Consider the following 20,553-nt stretch of genomic DNA (forward strand, 5'->3'; position numbering starts at 1 on the left):
TTTGCTCACAGAGGTGAGAGAGATTGAAGTTGTGTCGGCCTTATCTGCGGTTTGCCGTTTGCAAACACTTGAGCTGGGATAAAAATTTTCCTTGTGATTCATAACACAGTTACAAATCATATCACCATCAAGCCCAAAGTTCATGTGGCATATCTGTGCCACTTTTAACGAAAGTTCTGTTTTTGTTCTGGGAAAAGAACGAATGCATTAAATATAGATGGTAGTTTCGCATGTAAATCACTAAATGATAAGCCACACTGTAACAATTTTGGATAATATTGTACATCGTGAAAAAACTTTCTCAATTTTCTTACTTGTCTCAAACTTATTCCAATGTTTCTTAATTCAAACCACTGCTTCCAGCTGTGTTTCACTTTTCGTTCGCTCTTTAGAATTTTAAAGCGATTAAAAAAATTATCGAGAATATATCCTAAATTAAACGCTTGATGGGCTGAGTTGCTGTTGGCCTTAATAAATGCATTTGAGGCTCTGCGACAATTTTCTATGGCTTCATTTAACAGTAGATTTAGATTATCTGGTACTATATAGGTGTTTGAAACATCACTATGGTACTGCATCAATCCTTTGGTTAAATTTTCCAATAATTCCCGTAGGCTGTTGCTTAGGTCTCGTTCCTTCTGGTCTTCCATTTTAAGTTTTTTGTAAATACTTTTCACTTTTTGTTTTGATAATTTCCACGAACTTTCTTCTACAGGTATCACTTGCCCCACTCTCACACATTCAGTAATATATGCCTCAATAGTTGCATTAAATGTAACAATCTCAGCAGCCATAATGTAAAATTGAGTGAAGTGCTGTATGGTATTGTCACAAATTGATCTAATCAGGCTTGTGATTCATGAGGAAAAGGCGTTGGGTGTTGATAAACTGGTGAATAATATAGATTTACAAGTATATTAAAGTTAGGTGTATTAAGTAAGAAAGATTCATGGAAATAGATTAAGATGCTCATTTGGGGAAATAGCCCCATAAATTAAATAAATCAATCTAAAGGGATGATTTTTTATATTTTGACTAGTAAAAAGGGTAAAATTTATTAATTGTATAGGTACCTGTTTTTTTTTTGTTTGTTTTTTAATTTAGCCCTAAATCAGAAAGCACCAATATATTTTAAGGAATGCACAAGGGTCTCTGTTTTATTATATTATTTCCTAACTTTTTGTATGGCTTGAAAATAGGTGGTTTTGGAAAGTTTACCCTAAAAATCATATCTTTTTTGTTAAAAATGTGCCCTTAATTGAATTGCCCTAATGTTTTTTAGAAATTTAAAGCGATGCGGTAGGATTTGAAAGCATGTGTTAAATTTTGGGGGCGTGGTACTGTTTTTTGTTAGCTCTTAATTGGGGGTGCGCCAGGAATAAATTGACAGTTTAAGGGGATGTATTCTTTAGTAAAATGTGTTAAAATTTGGTGGATGGGTGGTTGTTTTTGATGGTTTTTGGGTGAAAAGTTGCTACTTAAATTTAGGTGAGCTCGTGTTTTTTTTATAAGGTTAAGGGTATTATTTTTAGTTAAATGTGCAAAAATTTGGTGGGTGGGTTATTGTTTTTGATGGTTTTTGGGATTAAAATTGTCCCTTAATTTTAGGTGAGCTCGTAGTAACATTTACTATACTACTTTTGGGCAAGAAAACACGCGTTCTAATTGTTGTTGTTTTGGTTTTTTTTTACTTCACCTTTCTGCCACATTTGGTTATCGCGAAAATGAGGATGAGTGATGATATAATGAAATTGATGAAGGGACCTCACAAAGAACAATTCAGGCCGGGATTCGAACCCGTGATGCGCGCACATTCTTGTTCCTATGTGTTGTACTCTGCAGTGAATAATGAAATAATTTGGAAGGAAAAATGTATCCCAGAACTCAAAAAGCCAAATGAATGTCATTGAAGTAAGTAGAAAAAAGTGTGTTTTGTTACCTGTTTATCTCTTCTAATATATTGAGTTTTTACCACCTCCCATTGCTTTTTCTAGCTGTATAGATTTAATCGCGATAAGTATCTAATGAGCTTATGGAAGTCACGAGGGACAATCATAACAGAACTCTGGACTCCTGATTTCACAGTGCCCTGCAGATCCACTGGGAGGAAATTATTTGTATTATTCCCCCTTTCTTTAGCTTTGCTTTTCCATCACTTTTCCTAAATTCTGTCATGACAATTAACGTTGATTAAATTAAACGGATGAAGAGTGGTTACAAATGAACACTCATGCACAGGCCAGGGCTCGAGCCCGGATCCTTCAGTAACGAGATCGTGAGATGGAGAAATTATAGAATTGAAGCAATGCACAAATTTATGGAAAAACGTTAATCATATACAAATATGGTGTTTCAAAAATCCAATTGAAATTTACGTACCACTGAGTAAATACGCAGTTTGCTTTATCGATACCCACGTATCCGAATAGTTAGAGCTTTCCACTCATCTTTGTTGTCGGTCGACCTCCGTGGGGGAGTGCAAGTGGCCCCGGATCGGACCCGGTGGAGGCACATAGTGGTTCGGATCCCACTTTAAACTTTAGGTCCAGACCCGATTAGCTTTTATGTACATAAAGTGGACTTAAACACCACATCAACCAACCACGGGGGAGTGGTTATCACTGCACGCTACGACACCAGAAGTTCCGGGTTCGAACCCGGACCTCGGCATGGGTGTTATTTGTGTTTGTCTCTTCATTAATTGTATTGCATCATCTTCGCGATTAACCAAATGTGTCAGCGACGCTAAGGAGCATAAATCAAATAAAATCATTGATTGATTGTTTGATTTGGTTTGTTTTACTTCGCTTTTCCTACACTTTTGACTAATCGTCAAGATGATACGATAAAATTGATGAAGGGACAAACACAAATAACACCCACTCTGAGGTCGAGGTTCGAACCCGGAACTTCTGGTGTCGTAGCGTGCAGTGATAACCACTCCCCCGCAGTAGCGGCTCGTGCCTAAAATAACAGGTGAAGAAGTACATTTATAGGCAATGAAAAACAAATAGTGCCAGTGGGCCCCCCACAATTTAAAACGTCTTTTTTGTCGTCATCCGTCCATCTGGAAAATGATGTCTGCAACAAATTACACACTAAGTCATTGTATAAACCACAGCTCAACACATGAACACAACACACGATAAGAAACGCGGAACAAGATCTCGCAAGAACGCAACGATTTTGCCACAATCACTGGATGCAATGTTTTCTGTCGACGAGAGAACTCCTGCACCTAGATGGCGACACCTGTTCAATTCCAACGCTAGGTGACGTCACCGTTGCCATGACAACCGGCTAAAGTCTTCCGCAACCTGGTGGCGTCTGCTCTTGGTTTGTTTATGCTACGACGAACTCTTCACGTGCGTAGCGCCGAGCGGTGTATTATTTGAGTATTATCGTGTGCGTTCTGCTGGGAAATAGTTTAATTTAACAAGCAAATGAAAAATGTCAATATTAATTTGAAAATTAGGTGAAAACATCTGCACTTGTTGCACTTGGCCAGCCGCCACTGAGCGGTTGGTTGATGTGGTGTTTAAGTCCACTTTATGTACATAAAAGCTAATCGGGTCTGGACCTAAAGTTTAAAGTGGGATCCGAACCCGGAATCTCTGGCTTAATAGTCAAATCAACATGTTTTGGATTTTCGAAACTGGGTGGGATTAACGTGTGCTTCTTCTAAGTAGTCCTTCCTCATTTTGCAATCCTTTCTTTTCTTTGAAGTTCTACTTTTTGGAATACTGGGCCCTAAAGGGTGGATGGGGGATTATGACCCACCCAACCTCCCTTGGGCATGCCACTGATTGTTACCCCAAGTGTCAGCATCACCGCACGTCACTGATGACCTGTAATGTTAAACAAATATTCAGCAATTACCGTAATTTAAAATTCGAGAAGTTTCACCTTGGGTAGTCTTTAGTTCAATAACAGGGTGTCTACCAAAATAACACATCCAGAATTCTTGACTTTTCCTTGACTTGACTTTTCTAGACCTTTTTCCCTCTTTCTTAACGTTTATTTATCCGATCCCTACTTAGGTAAAATTTGAAATTAATAATTAAGAAAATAAATATTTATTTATTGAAAACCACTACCAAAAGACCAGTCAAGATGAAAACTGATTTGAAGCTGAATTTAAAAAGAGAATTAGATCTGCTCTGAACTGTGTTTGACAGACAAGCAAGGCTTTGGCGTCTGGACTCAAGCCAGTATAATCTTATATGGGGGGGCTTGTGTCGGTTGTCCCTATATGTTTGTGACTGTCCCTTCATCCATCTTACCTTACCTCCATTCATTATCATTTTCGCGATTAACCAAAGCGACAGAAACTAAATCAACCAATCAGTCATGATAGCAAAAATTCTTGACCACAAGAATAATTTATTGCCTTTGTATTGACTGCTTGACCTATTTGTTGATTTCTTTACTTTTTCTTGACTACCATGACTTTCTTGACTGGTAGACACCCTGAATAACTTTATACCCCTGCTTTACAATCAAATTATATTGAATAAGAATGGCAACACCTTGTTCCATCAGTATAATCCCTAAGGCAAGAGATTCTGCTCAGGCATTGAACAGTTACGTTATCAGAAAGTGGTTCCAAAACTTTGTTCATAAGTGCTTCCGTTTTTCCGGATTTTTAATAGCAGGACAAACTTTTTTCTTTTTGGGCAATGACTGAATCAAAATAAATTTCACCATTGAGTTTGGAAGCGCAGTCCATAGACTTGTAACTTGCATGCTTTTTTTTTCTGTTATCTACTTTCCTAATTAATTATTATGTGACGCTCAAAATGTAGGACATTTATGATATTTTTCAAATTCCTTCCGGACGCCGGACATAAGGCTAAAATGTAGGACATGTCCGGGAAAATCCGGACGTCTGGTAATCCTACCTAGGGCAGTACTGCCACCTAACCCTTGTTAATATCCTTAAAGAGTGGCGGCGATTGGGTTCCAAAACCGGGGGGGTCAAAGACAGCATATTTCCCTTTGTATACAGGGTGATTCTAAAGGTATAGTACAAACGAAAACCACAGATACCTCCCATGAAATAGAGACGAAAGTTCCCCTTCCACTTTGCCGAGAGATGCCTCCGTGAGGAGCTAGACAACGCCGAAAACGTGTGAAAATGAACTTCACACCTCTGTACAGCCAGTACCAGTGAAGATAGAAAGGCGGAACAAACGAAGTCAAAAGGAACACCAAAGTCGCCCATCCGAAAAACACTAGGCGGCAGCTGCGCAACGCATGCGCATGGGGTTCCACAAAGGAAATAGGAGTGTCCCGCAAGACAAGTGAAGGGAAAGGGTAGCGATCGACAACGGTAGGGACAAAAGAAGCAATGAAGCATGAAGTAACAATTGCACAGCGGGAAACAAACACATGCAGCGCGTGGGGAGTCCCCAAACACAGTGGGGAGACACCGCAGCAAGAACATAGCACGGTTCAACAAAAGAGAAAGAGGATCGGACGGGGAATGGTACCTTTCAAGGAGACAACAAATGCGTAACGAGGGATTCCCCGTAGCAGCACCGAGGGGATGTCACACAGAGGTCGTGCGCCAGCAGGACAAACAGCAACTACGGGCACAGGAGGTTTATTGCCACGCAAAGGTGCACTTACAGATAGGAATAGTACGTAGTCGTACCCCGGACTGACGTTGTTACAAAAGTTGCTCAAATTGACGACCACCACATTCAATGCAGGCATTGCAGCGTCGCAGGAAATTCTGGCGAACCCTATCAAAAATCCCTGGCATGGTACACACCTCGGCCGATGCTGCAAGTATCCGCGCTACCAATGTTTCCATGTCAGGCACCGGGGTCTCGTAGACGAGTGTTTTCACATGGCCCCACAAGAAGAAATCCATTGGTGTGAGCTCAGGCGAACGGGCGGGCCAGGGGACGGGGCCCTCTCTGCCGATCCAGCGCTGTGGGTAGGTATGGTGCCAAAGGGTTCGCACTGTGCCATCAAAATGTGCAGGCGCTCCATCCAATTGAAACCACATACGATGTCGCACGTTGAGGGGTACATCTTCTAGCAGCTCTGGAAGGACTGATGCAAGAAAGGTGCGATAGAGGCGGCCATTTAAACGTGGTGGCAGCAGGTATGGACCGATAATCTGTTCATCGATGATACCTGCTCAGATATTCACTGCAAACTGGCTCTGATGGTGCACCTCGACTGCTGCATGTGGATTTTCATAATCCCACACATGGCTGTTTCGGCAATTGAAGATGCCCTCACGGGTGAATGTTGCCTCATCCGTGAAAAGCACATGGCGCAAAAAACGGGGATCGTCGGTACAAAACTTCAACAGTCGTTGACAGAATTCCACACGTCGTGGGTAATCCCCAGCCTGCAACGCGTGGACTCGCTGTAGATGATAGGGATACAGCAGACCATCATGAAGGACACGCCACACTGTCGACTGTGATACTCCCACTGCACGTGCAATGCTACGGGTGCTAGTGGACGGTGTGTCGTCCACGCGAGCAAGTACGTCCTCCTCGACCGCCGCGGTGTGCACATGTCTTGGGTGACCGACATGATGGCCTGCACGTAACACACCCGATTCACCAAGGGTACGGTGCACGTTCGAAAACAACCTGCTGTCGGGTTGTCGCCTCTCCGGATACCGTCCGCGATAAAGGCGTGCAGCTGCTCGGCCATTGCCATCTGCAAGGCCGTAGACAAAATGCATGTCCCTCAGTTCTACAAATGTGTAGCGTTCCATGGTACGGTGAGGATAGTGCCAATTATGGAATACTGTACTGCAGTGCACAGGTGGCACACACACACACACACTGGTCTCAACGGCTTCGAAACAACGTACTCAATTGTCGTACGTCAAGCACACCACCACCGCACCGGCTCTTTCACTGACACGCTCCCTGACGCTGCACTTCCAATCAGCCCACACGTCCGCACGGCGCTGTGGTACAATCAGCTGACGTTCCTGACCCACCCGTGCCTGCGCTCTTCACTACCTGACCACTGCCGTCAGGTGGGGCCATGTACTCTGGGGCCTTGTCATCGTGGAACACATGTAGCGTCCTTCATTCGTCCTTCATTCTTGCCCCATTCACCCACAACACGTACTTCGTCCGTCTTGCTCGAGCCGACGGGGAGCACTACGTACGATCGTGTGGTGTTTGTGTACACCAATGTGGGGTAACCCAGCAGTTGAACAGACGTGCATACCCCCACGTAGCTTCATTACACGATTGTCCCACGCAGTTTATCTGTCCAGCCTTGCTCGGCCCGGTCTCACACCCACGCGGCAGTGTGCGACTGCGGTGGTGTGAGGCCACGCTTGGTTTCGGAGCGGAAGGCTGCGGCCGAGGAGGGACTCGAGTTGTTCGGCTGGGGTTGCGCTCGGAAGCAACGGTGGACTTGGTGATCGGGATGGAAACATTCCGACCTCGTCCATTAGTGTCGTCCACCGTACGGAGTGGTGGGGTCCGTACGACACTCCAGCAGCCTTTCGCCCGCTCCCACCCAGCGATGTGCCTCCGGCTTCATTTCTAAGAGGCTGATTGGGCCCCATCACGACGTTTGTTACAACGTCAGTACGGGGTACGTGTTCCTATTTGTACGTGAACTTTTCATTAGCAATAACCTCCTGTGCCCGTAGTTGCTGTGTTTGTCCTGCTGGCGCACGACCTCTGTGTGACATCCCCTCGGTGCTGCTACGGGGAATCCCTCGTCCCGCATTTGTTGTCTCCTTGGCAGGTACCATTCCCCGTCCGGTCCTCTTTCTCTTTTGTTGCACTGTGCTTTGTTCTTGCTGCGGTGTCTCCCCACTGTGTTTTGGGGACTCCCCTTGCGCTGCACCGCCAGCGCCGCCATTTCTGCCCCGAACCATGTACGCGTCTGTTGCCTGTCGAGTGTCACGGACCACTTTGCTTGCATTCTCGGTGTGTTTTTACATCCTACGTCGTCCTCCCGTGGTTCTACAACCCCGCACTACTTTTCTCGACTGCACTGCTTCAGTCATGGTGTTTGTTTCCCGCTGTGCAATTGTTACTTCATGCTTCATAGCTTCTTTTCTCTCTACCGTTGTCGATCGCTACCCTTTCCCTTCACTTGTCTTGCGGGACACTCCTATTTCCTTTGTGGAACCCCATGCGCATGCGTTGCGCAGCTGCCGCCTAGTGTTTTTCGGATGGGCGACTTTGGTGTTCCTTTTGACTTCGTTTGTTCCGCCTTTCTATCTTCACTGGTACTGGCTGTACAGAGGTGCATGGACGTCCGCAGGATTTTTTCCAGGGAGGGGCAAGGAAGGTATTTTTTTCCAGGGGGGCAACGTGACATATTTTCCCAAAAAATAGTGTGCATCATCAAAAAACAATGCTAAATTTGAATTTATCATGTTCGTGCAATAATTAACACACATTATTGAGGCTGAAATTAAATTATATGTGTGAAATATGTAATTTTTAAATGACTTTCGTTTTCCAGGGGGGGCACGCCCCCCCCTTGCCCCCCCTTCCGGACGCCCATGCAGAGGTGTGAAGTTCATTTTCACACGTTTTCGGCGTTGTCTAGCTCCTCACGGAGGCATCTCTCGGCAAAGTGGAAGGGGAACTTTCGTCTCTATTTCATGGGAGGTATCTGTTTTTTTCGTTTGTACTATACCTTTAGATTCACCCTGTATATGGTTTAGCGTAGTGCAGGACAAAAAGTGGGGAGGGGCGACTGCCCCCCCCCTAATCGCCACCACACTATGTGAATGTAATGCTTAAATTTCGTATCCTAATGTGTTCAAAAATCAAATGTGCATTTAAATACTACTAGTATATGTAAAATTTAATATTTTTTACTAAATGATAACAATGCTCCACATAATCACTGTGTACGTAAGAATGTTTTCCATTCTGTATACAGCAGTACGGACCTCTGGAGTCGTAGCGCGGTGTGATTACCAGTTCGCCACGAAGGTCGGCTGTGTGCTTGAAATAAAACTCACTACGAAATATTGGATAATATAATAACATTATTATTTAATACTCGTCTTATGTCTCGTAATACTTCATATCACTTTCCCCACATTTTCAAACTTCCCTAGGCATGTTATTATTAGTCGTTACTTGTTATCTTGTATACAACATTATTATGCACAAAATTGTTTTCAAAGAACACAATAAACATGTTGCTTGCACTCGGTGCGACTGCCTTTCAGTCCACCAACACCCCCCCCCCCCCTCAGTAGCTGCGGTTTTCTCATCAACAGATTCAAGCATCTTGAGCAACGAAATAAATTTTCATACCTGCCAGGGATGAATTTATCTCTTACCTTATAAAACGTAATAATAATTTTGAAGTAATATATTCCATTCTGTTCTCAACCCTAATATTTCTCCGAGTTATCTAGAATGCTCATTTTTTCAGAGTACTCGATACACAGTACACCCCAACTCGATATTTATTTTACGATGATCTCAATATCCTCTCAGAAGAAAGAACTGATTTTGATCGAATAATAAAGAAAACACATGTTGTAATGATTCGCTTCTATTGAAATATTGATAAAAGCAGGACACGAACTAAAGCTAACAATCCTTGCGATAAGTGAAACTGCTGGGGTGTAAGGGGTGACCTTCCACGTACTCAATTGTCAACCTCACTTCCACGCAGTACACCCTGGACCAGTAGCGTACGCAGGATTTCATCAAGGGGGGGGGTGTTATTTCGAAAACTTTCTACAAATTCACATTACCATTGTTTTATTACACGTTAATTAATAATAATAATTAATAATTCTTATAATTAATTAATTAATTAGTTTAATTACTACTAATAATTACTACTAATGCAACTGCTATTTATGAAAGAAATAGAACAAAATTACATTTCTTTTGCTTCTTTGTAACAAAATAATTGTCTAGTCAACGGTTATTTGTATATGATAAGTGAGACATTTTAAGTGTGAAGAAAATCCATAAAAACAAGCAAATATATTAAATTTATTGAAATAATCGAAATATGAAACTCATTCAAGGAGCCGCGCTGATCTAGTCTGACAACTTCGTGGGATATCCGGGTTCGATTCCCGGAATTGGTTGGAATTTATCCAGCCTTGTCTCCGCACCCAGCCTCATAGCAATGGGTACCTGAGAGCAACCCTGGGGGATGAAGGCTGCCGGAGCATGGTGCTGATCACATCACCTGCAAAATAGTTCGAGATCGAGAATCTTTGGGGCCCACCACACCACTACGTGTGCCTTCATGGCACGGTGCTACGAGTATATGCACGGGGGAGTTTACATTACCTTTACCTATGGAACTCGCCCAGGATGATGATGAAGCGCGAAAATACACGTTGCTAAATTCCACTGAGTCTATGTTTTCGTTGAAAAGTAAGTTTATAGACATTCCAACACATTTATCACTTCTAGGTGATTCACAAAGAACTTCTTCAACATTATTTAATGATGTGGATGTAGACTCAGCATCACTTGAGAGTTCACAAGCGGATGTGAAATCAGTACCGGGAAGAAATTTGCAATAAGGTCGGCACACTGCGACGAAGCAAGGAATTTTCACAATTCTCGCGAGAGTCACTGCGCGACTTTTTGCAAAAAAAAATTTGCAAATTTGAACTTTGCGGCCGCTTAGATTGTGCTTGGAATGTTGTGTTTTTCTTCATGCTGCATGGGAATAATAATAATAATAATAATTATTATTATTATTATTATTATTATTATTACTGTCGCAGATCTTTGACTGTGATAAATTAGCCATTTTAATTTTTTTCTACAGCATTTTCCATAATATTTCAAAAGCTCAAGGGGGGGTAACCCCCCCCCTTGCGTACGCCACTGCCCTGGACTGCATTTTGCAGACGAACGAGGCTCTGGCGACTGGCCCGTATATTTTTTTGTGATGTCCTATGTTTTGTCCTTAAGTGCATCTTAACAGCCTCAGCTTTTAAGCGAAGTCAGAATATTTTAGTTACAACACGACGTTACAGTTATGTTATTTTATTTCTGGTAAGGGGCTGGACCGGAGCCTCCGAGATGCGAACACTTCGCGTATACTCCGTATGGGGGCTATTCACCAGATGTTTACATTTCTGTGCTTCCTTGGCGCGCGCGGGAACTTCACTTCCGGTTTTGAATAGAATAGCATGGAAGTTCAAAGGGGGTAAAGGCAGTGTCTTAAGAAAAGGCGACAATAATTGCGTGGCTGTTGGTCACAACACGAGGTTGGGAACAAATATTTTTTCCCTGGTATCCATGCATAGTTGTCAAGACAGGTACGATACGGAAAAATAAGTGGATTCAGGCAGTAAAGCGAAAAGAATGGACACAAACACGAGAGAATAGGCTGTATGGTCGACACCGGAGTAAATCAAATTAAAATATTTTACGTGTTTCGAAAATTATAATTGTCTAACCCACATGTGTTGACACTATTTTAAAATTGGAACTGTTTATAATCATTCAGAATTCCAAAATTATAATTTTAAGTTAATTTAATGTAATCAATGTAAACTCTATTAGTAAAATTTTTACTAACTTCTAAAGTCTTTTCTTGAATACACTTGCAAAAGTTAATAATAAAATACAATAACTGTGCATTTTAGTATTGTGACTGTTGTGCAGGATATGCACTCGGCTTGTGGATACAATAGCACGAATAAATAAACAATAATAATAAATTTCGAATGGTATTTTTTATTTCATTAGTTTAGTAATTAGTTATTGTATAATAACTTTATTATTATTATTATTATTATTATTTCTACTTTTATTACTGGCCTTTACCCCTACAAAAATTTCTGACGACGCTGTCTCTAAGCCATATGATAAAATTAAAGAGGCTGTGTTTGAGTACACAATGTCGAAAATTATACATTTCACTGTTGTAAATTGAAGTATTTCAATGTTTATAATTTATGTAAGCTTTATTTCAATCTGCAGAAGTCTTAACACGAAATTGCTAGAGGAAGATCAACATTCTCTCGGAAAAGACTAATATTTTTCCATAAATCTTCATCCAAAGGATCCGGGAAAAGCCAATCTTTTCTAGGTACTTTTCTTTTCTCTATATCACTCAAAAATTTCAAATGATCCATTTTGTTCCCGATCTTTTATGATAAAATGAGCTCTGTGTCGATCTGTATTCCACTTGTTTACATTGGAAAATTGACCAAACCGGAAGTTCTTTCCCCGCCATCGATAATCGAATTGTCTGATCGATTATTTTTTGTGTTTTGGCGAAATACAAGTATTTGAATGAGAGATTTGTACGATAAAGAGTTCCTGTAAATCTATTATTTTCAGAGTAAGAACAATAATTGTTTTCGCAAACTTAACATAGTTGTCTCCTGATCAGTTACAAATAAATTTATGCGTTTGTTTGTAGTACAACATTTAATTAGATGTTAGTAAAAAAAGTCTATGTTCAATCAGTGCGATGTGTACGACATTTAGGAATTTGTGAACATAACTGAATGGTAATATTAAACATGAATGCCGACGTTGTAACTATTATATTACTTTATTTATCACGAAAAAATTTTCATTGTTATTTATATGTCCGTTTTATTGCTCATACGTTGTCTGAAATTGTACAGTTTAAAGTGCAAGAGTCACGTCTTTAACTCATTTTCTTTCCAGTCACAGTAAAGGATATTCACTTACTTCTTCATGCTATGTTCCAGTATACAAGAATTATGTGCTTGATATACATGACGTGACAGAAATACAATGCACATCAATAGACTGTGTTAAAGGCGGAGCTACTGCGGAGCATGCGCACTCGTCTGGTCCCCCTCGAACATCCGGTTACGCTTACGGTGCTATGAACGTTAATATGAAAGGGCAAAGTGGAGATTCTTTTACAAGGAAATATGGTGTCAACTGTGTAGCATATGGTTGCACAGTTCGATCGGGAACAAATTTATTGAGTCACGTATCACTTCGTAGGTTTCCGAAGGACGTAGAGAGACGAAACCTGTTGATACAAGCAGAACGAAGAAAGGATTGGTACCCGGAAGGATTTGTAAGTCTTGCATTTTGTTGCAAGCATGTTGATGGTTTATCTGCGTATTGTGTTGAGGTGAAAAGCACGTCTCTTAGTGAGGTTTCAAACCGAAGCGACACGCGGCAGCAGTGGTTCGTACCGAAGTAACAAGCGACACAGGCCCATTTAGTCTATAAATAAGCATTTATAGCTCATGGGAAATCAAGTCTCAGACGGCACAATACACGCCATTGGGAATCTGAGCGATACGTGCAGCTTGTCGTGTCGCTTCGGTTAAAAAATGTCATTGATCACTGAGGATTCACTTTTAAGTGGCACGGAGATTACACCCCGAAGCGACAATCAACAGCCCCTTTACTCTAAAGGAAACTATTCACCTTGCATACGAGTACAACAGACTGAGGCGACACGATGCATGGTACTGAGAAAACAACAGTCCAGTCCAAGCGACGCGTGCATGTCTCGCGATGAATTGGTTTGAATGGAAGCTATCAGACTGCAAAGATACGTGTCTCTTGGAAACCAACATTCAAAAATAAACAACACCTTCCGAATTAAAGCGACACGACAAATTGCAGGCGTCGCTTGTCGCTCGGACTGGGTCGTTGTATCAATACAGTGCATTGTGTTGCCCCGGCCTGTTATTTGCGCAAGCGTGACTGGTGAATGGTTTGCTTTAGATCGAATGCTTCTGTGCGAAATCTCGATATCGCTTGTCGCTTCAATCTGAAAACTCCCTTGTTGTTTGAAGTAAATTCGTGCAAGTGAAAGTGGCATGCCATATCACAGGTTTTCACTAAATCCCTCAGGCGGAAAGGCGACGTTGAAAGCACATACAGTATATTTACTAGCATTTGTTATGTGTCATTTCATTAGTTCTGCATATTTGTTGGCAAAGATTCACTTGAGCATACTTTATAATATAATAATATCACTAGTTTTATAGAATTATCTTTCCCTCACTTTTCCATTTACAAAATAATTGAATATATCTAAACTTTCGTACGTTTTGAGTTCGTCGTGTGTGTACATGAGATACTTGTATGTATGCTATACAACTGGCGGCCACAAAGACACGTCATATTTTAATAATCTGCTCTGCAGTTGATCATCCGACGGATTGTAGACGTCCACTCCTTCATAGTAGAACTTTAGCAAATACCTTTCTTGACTATCATCGCACAACTGATGAAAACAAGCGCCCATATCTTACTTCGTATACCGGTGAATCTGCATTGGCAACAACGGGGACTGGCCTAAACCGGAAGTTCCGGGGGGACCGGGCAAGACCTCACTAATGTTTATGTTTACATTTTTAACACGGTCTATAGAATTTTACGACTTTGTTCAATTGTACAGGGAGGTTATTTCAGTAGTTTACCGTCAGACCGTCTGACCGTCGGCCGCCGAGCGCCCCCTTCATGCAACAGTTCCCGGCAAATTGACTTACAGGAAGTCCGTAACAGAAACCGCTTGCTTTGTAATGTTTCCACTTTTTACAATTGCAGTTACAATTACAATTGAAATAAGCACGTACCTTGTCGCAAGGATGCTGGAAAAGGTGTCCTCCCAAATACAAATATTTCTGGCACCTTATTTCTGACATCTAACCTTAGGTTAGACATCACTACTTTATCCTCAGTTGACAGAAAGGGAAGACAGCATCCCGGTGCATAAAGCAAACCGAAAGCGTAAAATGATATTTAATAGTAATAATAATGATGATCACTAACCTCCTGTGTTATAAGAGATGTTGAAAATGACCTCCTTCAACAGCAATACAACACGTTTCTTAGGTTCAAGAGATCCTGTCTCTCGTAATTGCCTGACCACTTTTCTGCAAGAATTCGTTTTCACGTAATTATCGTACATAAAAACTCTTTGTTCAAGACTATATTTGTTTAGCGGCATAACTAATGAATGAATAACAATTAACACACAATAAAGCACTAGCAGTGAATAGCACTAACTCAATAACACAGTATAGAAAACACGCGTACTGATAAACGCAAACAGAAGTGTACATGAGGGTACGGTACACTCACTACGTCTGGTAGCCGACAGTGTTGCTAACCATTTTTCGGCAATGTCCCTACAACTGACCAAATGTCCCTACGCCAAGTAAAGCGACTAAAAAAAAAAAAAACACCTCATGAGCATGCAAACAGAAGATAAAATATACACATTTACTTACCAAATCTTTCTGCTCGGTGCTTCCACAATTAATGAAGGAGCGAATTTGCAATACAGGACCCCTCCCCGTTTCTTTGTAATATTTCGCATACTCACTAATTGAGGCCTCCTAATCACGAATTTGAAGTTAAAATTTGGGGGTCACGTGTAGAAATTGCAAAATAAGTTAAATTGAGTGGTCCGCGATCGGCACGATTGCTCATTATTTACTGGAAGATTTTGTGTTTCCAATACTTAAAAAACAAAATATACATTCCTGATATTACTACGACCCCAAATTTTAACTATGTTTGCCTATCCTATCCTAACCTAACCTTACCTGAATGGTTCGTGGGGCTATTCGTCAATGGTTTGTGGGGCTACCCGTGCATGGTTTTTCGATCCCAAATTTTAACTACCTATGTTTGCCTGGCCTAACCCAACTTAACCTAACCTTACCTAGAATGGTCAGTGGGGCTATACGTGAATAGTTTTGCGTTAATTGTGATTACGAACCGATAAAAATCTTATTTTCGTAGCACTTTAACGGCAAACTTTCATCATCGAAGACGCCATTTTCGTATCCTGCACTTTTACGATCGATGCAGTATTGCCAAACTTACCTGTAATCAAATCAGTCCACACTCCACATGTTCTTCTACATCGTGATTATCGCTGTCACATGTAAGCACCTTCTTTGGGCAATATACCGATATCCATAAGTTTATTAATTAGCCCACGGCCATCCTCCTGCACACTCCACCTAACAATCTGTACAACATTAACAACATTTTTACTGTTCTCTTCCGCCAAATAATAGGGGTGTGCGGGACAGAATTTTTTGGGTCGGGACGGGAATTTTTGTAAATCCCGAACATTTGGGACGAAAAAATTTGCTTTTCACTTTAAGTGATTGTTTTTGCATTTCTAGAATAAAAACTTACAATTTCCGATAAGTTCCAGAAACTTACAATGCAGAAATCGTCGAGAATTAACGACTTTTTAAAGTGACCATTCGGTATTTCCCGACTGATTGGGATCCCGAAAAGTCGGGAAGTCATTTTCCGAAGTCGGGATCGGGACGGGTAATTTTTTTTCCGATCCCGGTCCTGACTTTTCGGGATCCCGCACACCCCTAATGAATAACGTTGAGTCGTTTACTGTTGATTATGTTATTTGAAGTCATACATGCCGCTGCTGTGAAGAGATAGATATTGGTTGGTGATGCTGTATTTCCTGCAGTCTTGAACAATTCTGGTCCCAATTTATTTATCTTTTTTTGTTTTTATATCACTTAACATTGAAAATATTCTTTCCGTTTCCGCGTTAGAATGTGGCAATGTTAGCACTATTTTCGCGAGAGTGGAAATGTTTTCAAAAAAGAACATGCCTTGAAAGTTCTTGGTAACCGATAACATGTTTCAAAATTCTGATGGAGATTTGTTGGTTAGTTCTTTTTTCTCCTCCTCGCTAAAGTATCCAGATAAACTAATCCATTCATTCCAAACCGAGCAAGAAGAAAGTGCAACTGACTGGCGACAGGCACGTATCCAGAGGGGGGGCTTAGGGGGCTCGAGCCCCTCCCGAAAGATTTAGGTTTACACTAGATAAAATGAGGTTTTTGGTTTCTTGTGGTGTGAAATAAAATAATGTGACAATAATTTAAGGAGATAAATAATTATCGAGGCAAGACGGAGAACGTTCCGTAACCCTGTTATTGATAATAGCACATATCCAAGCTGGGGCACAGGGGGCTCGACCCTCTCCCCACGAAATTTTTCAGTTTACGTTAGATAAAATTAGGTTTTTGGCTTCTTGAATAATGTGAAAATAATTTAAGGAGAAAAATAATTATCGAGACAAGACTAAGAATGTTTTATACCCCTATTATTGTTAATAGCACGTATCCAAGGCGGGGATGAGGTGGCTCAAGGAAATTTTTCAATTCACACTAGATAAAATTAGATTTTTGGCGTCTTGAATAATGTGAAGATAATAAATTTATAAATCTGAGAGAAATAATTATCGAGAGAAGACGGAGAGTGTTCTATAACCCTATTGTTGTCAATAGCACGTATCCAAGGTGGGAATCAGGAGGCTCGAGCCCCCCTTCAGGAAATGTTTCTGTGTACACTAGATAGAATTAGGATTTTGGCTTCTTGAATAATGTGATGATAATTTGGGAGAAATAATTATCGAGGCAAAACGGAGAATGTTCTATAACCCTCTTGTTGATAATATTGCACGTAAACTTTTCTTGCGCTTTCGGTGTTGTCGCAGCGCACTTGAGCACTATGTAGAAACTTGTCAGCATTTGGAAGCTGCACAGCAAAGGTAGCGCCACACGTAGAGCGATTCGTTGTTTTTTCTAATCTCTGGAAGGCGGGAGAGGGTACGTTCTTGAATGAAAGAAGGAGTCAACTACTGGCAATATTATCGAATCGTTTTATCTGCGGAACGTTCTAGAATATAATGAGGATATAAATACGCGGATTCAATTTTTCGGTTCATCTCTACAAAGAATCGATTAATGAGATTTCAGAGGTGTGACAATTCATACAGTCGATTAGTGATCAGTCAGAGTCCTCTGGTTGCTTTATAACATATAGTGATTCGGAAATGAAGACATTGACGACAGTAGAACTTCCGCAGCCTCAATGTAGTGCTAGTTCGGCTCAAGGGCCGAAGAAATCAAGGTGCCTCTCTCTCTCTCTCTCTCTCTCTCTCTCTCTCTCTCTCTCTCTCTCTCTCTCTCAAAAGTGAATATTTCAGCAGTACCGGATATTGGAGTAGTTTATTAAAACAGAAATCAGCTGCATAGATCAACTGAAAATCAAAGTTTTGAGTGATGATTTACTTTTGCCAGAACTAAATTTTGTATATGCAGTCCGAGAATTTCATGGTATAAAAAATACTTCTGTTTAAGCCTACTGGGTTTAAAATACATTCAAACACTTAACTACCATAAAGAGACAGCCGAAAATTGTATGTATGTCGAGAAGAGAAAGCAAGAAGATGTTGCATATGTAGACATTTTAGGCGGAAATTGCAGGCTCTACCAGAACCCGAATCAGGGCTCTACCAACTGAGCCACCTAGCCATCCTTGACTTCAACCGATTTTTCGTTAAAATGTCTACATAGTACATGTCCTGCGTATATCAAATCGTAAGGTGTTGCCTGTATAGTGAACAAGCACAGAAAATATAGGAGAGAGAAGAAAACTGAGGAGCATTCCCACCGGTTGAGGTGGATTTTTTCCTTCTGTAGTCAACAAGAGCTACTACTTCGAGGTGACAATGACAGTGGCCTAATAAGGGAGATTTCACACCTTGTCGCCTGAGGATTTTACAAGTCGAAATTAAGTTTGTGCGGCCTATTGTGTCACTACAGTGTGAAACGTTGCTGTTGATGGGCCCATTCCAATCGACATGTATCGCGTGTCCCTTCGGTATGAAACCTTCCTAAATCTTGAAAATCCAAGTCAGAAGGATGGAAAAGTAGGGCCTTGTTAAGGTTAGGTGTGAAGGCAGGCAGACGACAGCACCCTAAAGGATCATATCCAAACCTGCAGGAAGAACGCATCTTACTTCAATATCCAATACAGAATGATAAAAAACTTCTTGTGAGTTAATTTTAAAAAATGTGTCGGAGATAAATAGTGGCGTGCCCAGGATTTTCGGAAGGGGGAGGGCTTACGCATACTAATTTTGGTGGTCAGTCCTGATTTTGCCATTTTTATCCTGTCTTTGACGTTCTTCTTTTTTCAATAAACGGAATACTGGGTCAAATGGGGTTATGACCTCACCAACCCTCCTTTGGGCACGTCACTGGAGATAAATGAATAAGCATTTGATCATACTGGTAGACGAAACATTAGATGTGTTGGGAACGGAAGGGTTTTCATTGTGCATTAATTGTTTCGTGATCCAACTATATTTGAGAAGACTTCCTTTGTTTCGTGCCGATATATGACAAGACTCCGGAAGCTGTGACAGGCATTTTTGAACACTTGTGAGTGCTAAGGCCTGAATCGGAACAATTTGGTGGGTTTCGGCTTTTATAAGAGCTGCAAACATGGGAGGACAAGACACGTTAGTGGTGTTCAGGCTCGAATCAGAGATACATATTCGAGAGCTATCTGCGTCCAGTTCGCAGCCCACAATTTGAATCTCGCGTTGTCGAGTGGATTGTCCATCCCGTGCATGTGTAACAGCTTCGTAAAAACACTCAAAGACACCATAGATGTTTTTATGCCTGAGGAGAAGAAATGGACAAACACACATACTGAGATGGTTCCAGCACACAATGTTAATGCATGGAAACAGAGGAGTCGAGTGGTAAAAAATGTTCAGATATCACGTTCTGATTAAAATGACAGCCTTACAGTGGCGACGATTTAAGGGATAGTTGCTCTCCATTTTTTTGCCTCAACATTATAGCCTCTTAATGTTAAGCCTTGTCTACCAAGAGAAAGTAAACTTTCCTTGCACCGCCCTCCCCCCCCCCGCCCAACCCCACCTGTTTTGGAACCCAATTGCCACCACTGGTCTTAAACATACAATTGTGAGGTTCTTACTATACCCCTTAAAAAATGGTGTTGAGCCCCCCCCCGAAAGGAATTCCTGGATACGTGCCTGACTGGCGAGTAAGCTTTGCACCTTTGCACAATAAAATGTTGTTTTCCAAGATTGAAAAAAGTCCCTACGTTTTCCCTTATTTGGTAAAATCTGGCCCTACGCGGGCGAAATATAGTGAAAGTCCCTATGCGTATGGACATGTCCCTACGGTTGTCATCTCTGGCGACAGGTGTCGCGTTCGTTCAGTATGAAGCGCCCTCTCGCGGCTGACAACTCCCCTGACCCCCGATAAGCTGCCTGCGCTGGCGCGACAACTGAGGATAAAGTAGCGATGTCTAATCTAAGATTAGATGTCAGAAATAAGGTGCCAGAAATATTTGTACTTGGGAGGACACCTTTTCCAGCATCCTTGCGATAAGGTACGTGCTTATTTCAATTGTAACTGTAATTGTGAAAAGTGGAAACATTACAAAGCAAGCGGTTTCTGTTACGGACTTCCTGTAAGTCAATTTGCCGGGAACTGTTGCATGAAGGGGGCGCTCGGCGGCCGACGGTCTGACGGTAAACGACTGAAATAATAATAGCATATTTCGTGGATAATTTTGTACCTTTGTACTCGGTAATGGATGTTATATTTTCGCTTTGTCGATTATTTCTGTCAAGAACAGGAAGATCTTTTTTTATTATTGCAATGTAGTTAACGAACTAATTATATAAAAACGTGTACTTGTGTAAATAGCATTTAAGGTATTTGGACAGAAAATTTAGTATCTAAAGAATAACGATTATTATATTTGCATA

The sequence above is a fragment of the Lepisma saccharinum genome, chromosome 27 (genome assembly GCF_977018435.1).
Source record: "Lepisma saccharinum chromosome 27, izLepSacc3.1, whole genome shotgun sequence".
NCBI lineage: Eukaryota > Metazoa > Arthropoda > Insecta > Zygentoma > Lepismatidae > Lepisma > Lepisma saccharinum.